Genomic DNA, 7,526 nt, shown 5'->3' on the forward strand with positions numbered 1-7,526 from the left:
GTACAACAAAACAGCAACAACATCAAGCCACTGACAAAGAACAAATTAAAATATACCAAGAAAGAAAAGCTTGTGTTTTCCAGTCTAGCCTATTGGGGCACCATGCCCTTCTCCAATATCCACTCTGTTTTAATAGCTGCCCCCTCTCAGGGTTAGGTCTTGGGTAAATGCTTTTCTGTGTCTCAATGAGATGATCACATGGTTTTGTCCTTTCTTCTATTAATCTTGTACATATTACATTGGTTTTTGTATTTTGATTCAACCTTCTATTCCTGGGATAAATAATATTTTTACATGGTGTAAAAACGTTTATATACATTGCTGAATTTTGTTTGCTAACTCTTTTTGGGTGGGGGGGGGTTGTACCTATATTTATAACAGACATTAGTCCATATTTTTATTTTCTCTAAATGTCATTTTCTGGTTTGGTGTATCAAAGAAATATTGGCCACATAGAATGGGTTGGAAAATCTCCCTTAGAAGTACCATATATACTCAGATATCAGTCGACCTGAATATAAGCCGAGGCACCTAATTTTATCACTAGAAAACTGGGAAAACTTATTGACTCGAGTATAAGCCTAGGGTGAGAAACGCAGCAGCTACTGGTAAATTTCAAAATAAAAATAGATACCAATAAAATTACATTAATTAAGGCATCAGTTGTTTTGGATATTCATGGCGGACTCGGACTCTGACCACCCTGACTCTCTTCCCCCTCTCCCTTGTTCCCTTTCCCCCCTACCCTTCCCCCTCTCTCCACGTGGACCACTAAGCTGAGCTGAGGTGAGCAATGTTGCCATGTAACATGTCTGACTGTATTATTGTAATATCTCTCATGCTCTCAATGACTTTAATATAATACTTATATATCTCAACCGTACAATTGTGCATTACTGAATCCGAATAGTAGTAATAGGAGCATTAGCGGTGGGGGCTGTGCCGTCCCCCACCCACCCCCCCGCGAAATTTTTTAATTTAATACTACAGCCAGGTATCCGCAGATGAACAGGAGAGAAAGGAGAAGACCCACACTGCACCGGAGAACAGCTAAGGGGGACCCTCACTCGAGTATAAGCCGAGGTAGCTTTTTCAGCATAAAAATGTGCTGAAAAACTTGGCTTCTACACAAGTATATATGGTAAGTAAAAATTCTAATACATTTCACAATAAGTAAAACCTCAGGAGCAGGAAAAAAAGCTATCAGATAAGCCCAGGTGAATAGAAACTGAACATTAGGGAAGTGTAAGAGTCAAAAGGAAATATGAATCATCAATGTGTACATTTAAAAAATGCTAAATAAATAAATACATGAATAACAATGAATATAAGAAGAAAATATTCTAAAATTGATTGTGGTAATGATTATACAATTCTTCTTGATATTATTGAGTTGTATGACATGTGGATGAAGTGCCAATAAAGCTGTTTTCAAATAAACAAACATCATTGCCCCTAGGATTCCAGTGCACACACATATTTATTCCTAATACATGTTTACATATGTTTCTGCAATCAGTGATTGATATAAACAAGGTTAATTTCATTAGGTGTCTTAAAAAAAATATTTTTGGTGCTACCAAAAAAAAAAAAGCCTCTTTTTTTTGTTTGTTTGTTTGTTTTTGTTTTGTTTTTTAAAGCCTCTTTTAAGGTCAGAGATAACACCAAATATTAAAAATAAATTTTAAAAAAAACTCAAGTGGACATCTTCCCAAATCATTGGAGCTTTGCAACAAGTTTATAGGAATTCTGTCCCTCATAAAACAACGGTTCTCAGGTCATTCAAGTGTTGTAAGGAAGGTTAGGAACACCTAAAAGATGAACTGAAAGAAGGGAAAAACCATCAACCTCAAAGAATGAAGACATGGTTACTGAAGTCCAGAAACTGGAGGAAGACCACAGAATTACCACTAATGTGACATATAGTGGAATTTGGATCTACATACTATGGCCAAAAATGCATAAAGATCAGCTATCACTCTCTTAAGCAAGATCAAAAGCAATCATGAAGCTAATTAATTCATATAAATGTGAGATCAAATTTAATAACTCTTGCTATCCTGAAATTGACTGCCTAAATGTTTCAGTACCAATTATATACAAAACTCAAACAAATTCACTGCCATCAAGTCAATGCTGATTCATAGCAACCCCCATGGATTTCTGAGGCTGTAATTGTTGACTGAAGTAGAAAGCTCAGTTTTTCTCCTGCTGAGCTGCTGGTGGTTTCGAACAGCCGACAATTTGAATCGCACCCAACACCCAACCACTACACTATCAGGGCAATTGTATATAGTGTGTTTACATTTAATAAGCAGTTTTATGGAATTTATATCAATTTCAAGTGAATTATTTGCCAAACCTAGTTACTTTTAAATATTTGCAGAATTTAAATATTATTTAAACCCATGATAGATTTAAAAGCATTTTTTACTATGTTTGGTTTTCATTTTCTTCCCCTAATTTTTTATATTTCCATATGCTTTTAAAGAAAAATCATTTTATTGGGGGCTGGTACAACTCATCACAATCCATACATCCATCCATTGTGTCAAGCATATTTGTATGTGTATTGCCCTCATCATTCTCAAAACATTTGCTTTCTACTTGAGCCCTTGGTATCAGCTCCTCATTTTTCACCCTCCATTCCCAACCCCCTCCCTCATGAACCCTTGATAATTTATAAATTATTATTTCGTCATGTCTTGTACTATAAAATGTCTCCCTTCACCCACTTTTCTGTTGTCTGTCCACCAGGGAGGGGGTCATATGTAGATCCTTGTAATTGGTTCCTTTTTCTACCCCACCTTCCCTCCACCCTCCCGGTATCGCCAATCACACCACTGGTCCTAAAGGGATCATCCGTCCTGGATTCCCTGTGTTTCCAGTTCCTATCTGTACCAGTGTACATTCTCTGAGGGGAGGGGGAGGGGGGATTGATTGCAATGATCAACGCATAATCCATCCCACCCCCTGAACAATAGAACAACAGAAACGTGGGTGAAGGAAGACAGCATTCAGTGTAAGATATGAAAATAACAATAATTCATAATTTATCAAGGGGTCACAAGGCTGGGAGTGGGTTAGAGGGAGGGACAGGAAAAAAGAGAAGCTGATACCAAAGGCTCAATTAGAAAGTAAATGTTTTGAAAATGATAATGGCAGCATATATACAAATGTGCATGATACAATTGATGTATGGGATATTAAAAGAGCTGTAATAGTCCCCAATAAAATGATTTTAAAAACAACAAAAAACAGTGGCTTCCAAAGCAGAGATGTCAGCTCAGAAGGTATGGTGATTGTTTATTGGAACTCCCAAAGAATAAAACACACACACACACACACACACACACACACACACGACAATCACAGGGAGCTTATTTGAAAGAAGTTTTAGGAAAATAATAAACTGCATTAATAAGAAAAACAGGCCAGGAAAGTTGTGCCATACATGAAATCCAACATGTTCAAAAGTGTAATTATCTACTCCACAATCCTCAATTATGTTTTATACACTCTATTTTGATAAAGCCTACCACCATAAAATTTTTAATAATTACTCAATTCAGAAATCTAGGAATAATTTCCAGTTTCTCCTACCCATTCCTTGATATGCAGTTAACAAGTTCCTAATATGTCTATCATCTGTTACTCTCTGTATCCACAGCAATTGGGATTTAGTTGCAGCCTTTCATCACTCAATTGGGTAATTTTGTTGGTCTAGCTGTAATCTCCATTTGCTGCCCTTCATTCTTCCAGGCTGTTGCCTATGGTGTCAGCTGCTCTCTTCTTTAAAATGTGGAGCTGGTCACGTTATATCTTAGCTTTTATTGTAATGATTTCCTGTTGTGTATGGAATAAAATTCTTTAAACAGTGAGATAAAGTCCATTAATGTGGTCCTTTTAACCGTACATAATTCCTTATGTGATGTACTATAAATTCCAGCTTCTATGCCTGTGGTTATAATCCCATTTTAGAGGGAGTTCTCTATTACAGGACTAAGGTGGGTGGGACATATTCTGATTCTCCACCTTAGTCGAGGGTGTGACATAAGTCCCCACATTTTGCTTCCTTGGGGGTAAAATCTGTTGAAAGACAAAAAACTACAGCTCCATAGAAGCTATTCTGTGTATAAAGAGTCATCTCAGAAGCAGTATAGTGCTTGCCTCAGCAGTACATATACCAAAACCGCAACAATACAAAAAAGATTAGCAAGGTCTCTGCACAAGAATGACACACAAATTCATCAAGTATTCCACATTTTTAATTACCTGGGAGTACAGAAGGGGAGAGGGTGAAGTAAATGGGGAGACAACAGCAATGAGTACAAAAGGAAGAGAATGTTCCAGAGTTGATTGTGGTGATGATTGCACAACCCCTCTTAATATGGTTGAACTATTGAATTTCATGAGGTGTTACTTATAGCTCAATAAAACTAATTTTTTTTTACAGGTTGATACACCCACACAAAAGGAGAATTCTGACACAATATGGAAAATATACAAATATTTTGTATGGATCAATTTGTATGGATATTATCAAACAGGAACCTAACTTGATGTGTTAGTTATTTCCCAAAACACAATAAATTAGTATTACTTAAAACATGAAAAAGAAAGAAGCAGGAGCACAGAGTAACATCCCAAGACAATCAGAAGAGCAGGCACCAGTCTAGCACATTCAAGATCTCTGCCTAAAGTGGTAGAGGCCAACACCAGAGGCACCAGAAGCTGCAGCACATAAACCATGGGGCAGAGCAAAGCCAAGAGCAGAAGCCTAGGCAAAGAGACCACGAGATATAACGAGGAGCAACCTAAAGTCTATGAGAGTGTGGGGCAGAGCAGCAGGTTGGTTTCCTGGCTCATAGCAGAAGCCAAGGGATCACATGGCTGAGAAGATGAGGAAGAGAGAGAAATTTGGCTGCTGGCTGAGGAGAGACACTGCTGTGGACCAATGATCATATCCTTAAGATTTACTGATCCTGATTTGTGGTAACATGTTAACTTACTAAGAAAACCCCAATCATTGAGTCGATACCAATTCATAGTGACCCTGTAAGACAAGGTAGACTGGGAGAATTGACATCTGTGAGTTTTGTGTGGCCACTGCAATTAATTATTGAACCCAGCATAGTAGTGTGCCAGAAGAGCAATGGTTGGTGTCAGAACAGGTAAAGAAAAATGGAGGATGGAGGCATGCCTGACTTCTGCCTTGTGGCAATAGAGAAGCCAGAGGAGGTCAGATATGGCTTCTGCATTGCTTCTACACAAAAGGCTCTGAAGATCCTGCATTTCACCTTCCAGTCCTATTTCACTGCTCCAGAAACCCCATCCTGAAAAGTCTTTCCTACTCTGCTTATCATCTGAATCTCAGCCCGTTTCTTTGCTCCTGTTCTTCTCCTCACGCTTCCTGACCTTTAGCCTCCTGCCAAGCACCTAATCATTTTTTAAGACTCAGCTCCAATATCAGCTATTCGACTTAGCCTTTTGCATTTATATTTTTTTACTATGAAACCTAAATCATAGCAAACAATGTCATGTTTTTACATGGCTTTCCTGTAAGCTACTCATGAGAGAAACCACTTCTGATTAACCTAGCACCTAACACAGTGGTTTGCATATGTTGGTACTTCTTAGAGGTTTTGTTTAATGGAAAAATAAATGGGCTTTGTTTTTTATAAGTACTTGGTAAAAAGAGGACAAAAGAGAAGAAAACCATCAAGAAGATGGGATTTGCACAGTAACTGTAACAATGGGCTCAAACAAAGCAATGATTGTGAAGATGGTGCAGGACTGAGAAATGTTTAATTTTGTTGTACATAGGATTTCTGTGAGGTGAAACTAACTAAATAGCACATAATAACAACTTCTCAAATGTCCTTAGAACATCATGATTAGGTTAAGTATCATCTCTGTTTTAGAAATAGTTAAAAAACCAAAATCCAGTCTGTCTTAGTTATTTAATGTTGTCACTGAAGTGGATTGTTTAATAAGTGGATTGTTTACTTTCTCATCCTTTAAGATGCTAGAAGTTCACATTTTGGATACACGCTCTTAGAGAAGGTGCTTAACCTTTGAAAGATCTGGGGGAAGATACTTTTTTTATTATAAGCTTCTGCTCTCCATAAATCTTAAGATGTCATGGCATCGCTCTTATTTAATCTCAGTTTGCTTAATCTGCTCATTATATATTTTGTAAAAGATTGAGTCAAAATATACTCTACACTAAACATGACAAATACAATCCATTCCCTAATGAGATTACAACAACAAGTGGAGAGGTTGTGATTTACAGCACATATTTTTGGAGAGCACAATTCAGTCCATAACAGAAACCCAGGTCCCCAGGGAATGCTGAACGTGGACTTTGGGGCCAGGGCATGGTGCCCAAACAGATTGGACTGGAAAACACTCCTAAAGGCCAACAAACAATACTTGAATTAACTACAAGCTTTTCTTTCTTGTAGTGTTTTGTTTTGTTTTTTGTCATTGGTTTGTTGTTGTTTTGTTGTATACTGTTGCTTGGTTTTGATCTGTCTTGTTTTTGTGCATGTTATTATCTCTGCAGGTCTGTCTAAATAAGATAGGATGGATGAACAATCTGGAGGAGAAAACAACGAGACCCACAGTTACGGGGAAAAAGGGGAGACGGGGAGGTGGGGGAAAGGTAGTTGTGTTAGACAGGGTTCTCTAGAGAGATAAAACCAAATTGCTGATAATTTAATACATTTATTTATAAAGATAATTAGATATATAACAAGAAATGAACTGTTAAATCAGATACAGATAAATATATAATACAAGAAAGAAACAGTTAAATTATAAAGGACTACAAATGGCTCAATTCAACTCACTCCCATGAGAGAAGTGTGAGAGACTAGCAGTCTTTCAAGTCTAATCTGCTGCCAGATCTTCCTCTATTTATAGAGAGAGGTAGGCTATGTCGGCACAGCAGCCAATCAAAAGGCAGGTCACCAACCACCAGTCCCCAGCTCCAGAGATGTCTTAAAGGGACCTCAACTTACAGCAACACAGTCCACAGGCTAGGCGTCCCACACGTAGTATAGCCTTTAAATTGAGGCACAGAACAAGCAAGGCAGCCGCACATTGGTCTGATGATCAAAGAGCGAGAGACAAGAAAAATGAAGCTCACCAAGCCATTTATCTCTCTGACCTTCAGTTAATCCCACTTGTGTTTATCGGCCAGGCTGGCACAATAAACTATCTCAGTAGTGGTGTTAACAAACCCAGGGACAAGGGAACAAGTGATCCAAATCAGTGGTGAGGAGGGTATAGGAGGCCTGGTAGGGCAGGATCAAGGGTAATGTAACCAAGAGGAAATACTTAAATCCAAATGAAGACTCATTCTGATAGTGGGAGAAGAGGAAAGTCAAAGGAAATAGAGGAAAGAGCTAGGAGGCAAAGGGCGTTTATGGAGGTCTAAACAAAGTCATGTATGTATGCAAATATATTTATATATGAAGATGGGGAAATAGATCTATGTGTATATATTTATAGGTTTA

General features: G+C 37.9%; 1 protein-coding gene and 1 non-coding gene across 5 annotated transcripts in view; one reads left to right on the forward strand and one right to left on the reverse strand.

Annotated features, from left to right (window-relative positions):
• The window catches only part of ZFAND4 (zinc finger AN1-type containing 4), a 101,755-nt gene that overhangs the window by 83,624 nt on the left and 10,605 nt on the right, over positions 1 to 7,526 (reverse strand). The window lies entirely within an intron of this gene.
• Positions 4,163 to 4,269, forward strand: LOC115873147. The gene has a single exon (XR_004048249.1). It is a non-coding gene; the product is annotated as a U6 spliceosomal RNA (small nuclear RNA).

Source organism: Echinops telfairi, unplaced genomic scaffold (assembly GCF_000313985.2).
Source record: "Echinops telfairi isolate 266 unplaced genomic scaffold, ASM31398v2 ScPeMD7_7465;HRSCAF=8503, whole genome shotgun sequence".
Lineage (NCBI taxonomy): Eukaryota > Metazoa > Chordata > Mammalia > Afrosoricida > Tenrecidae > Echinops > Echinops telfairi.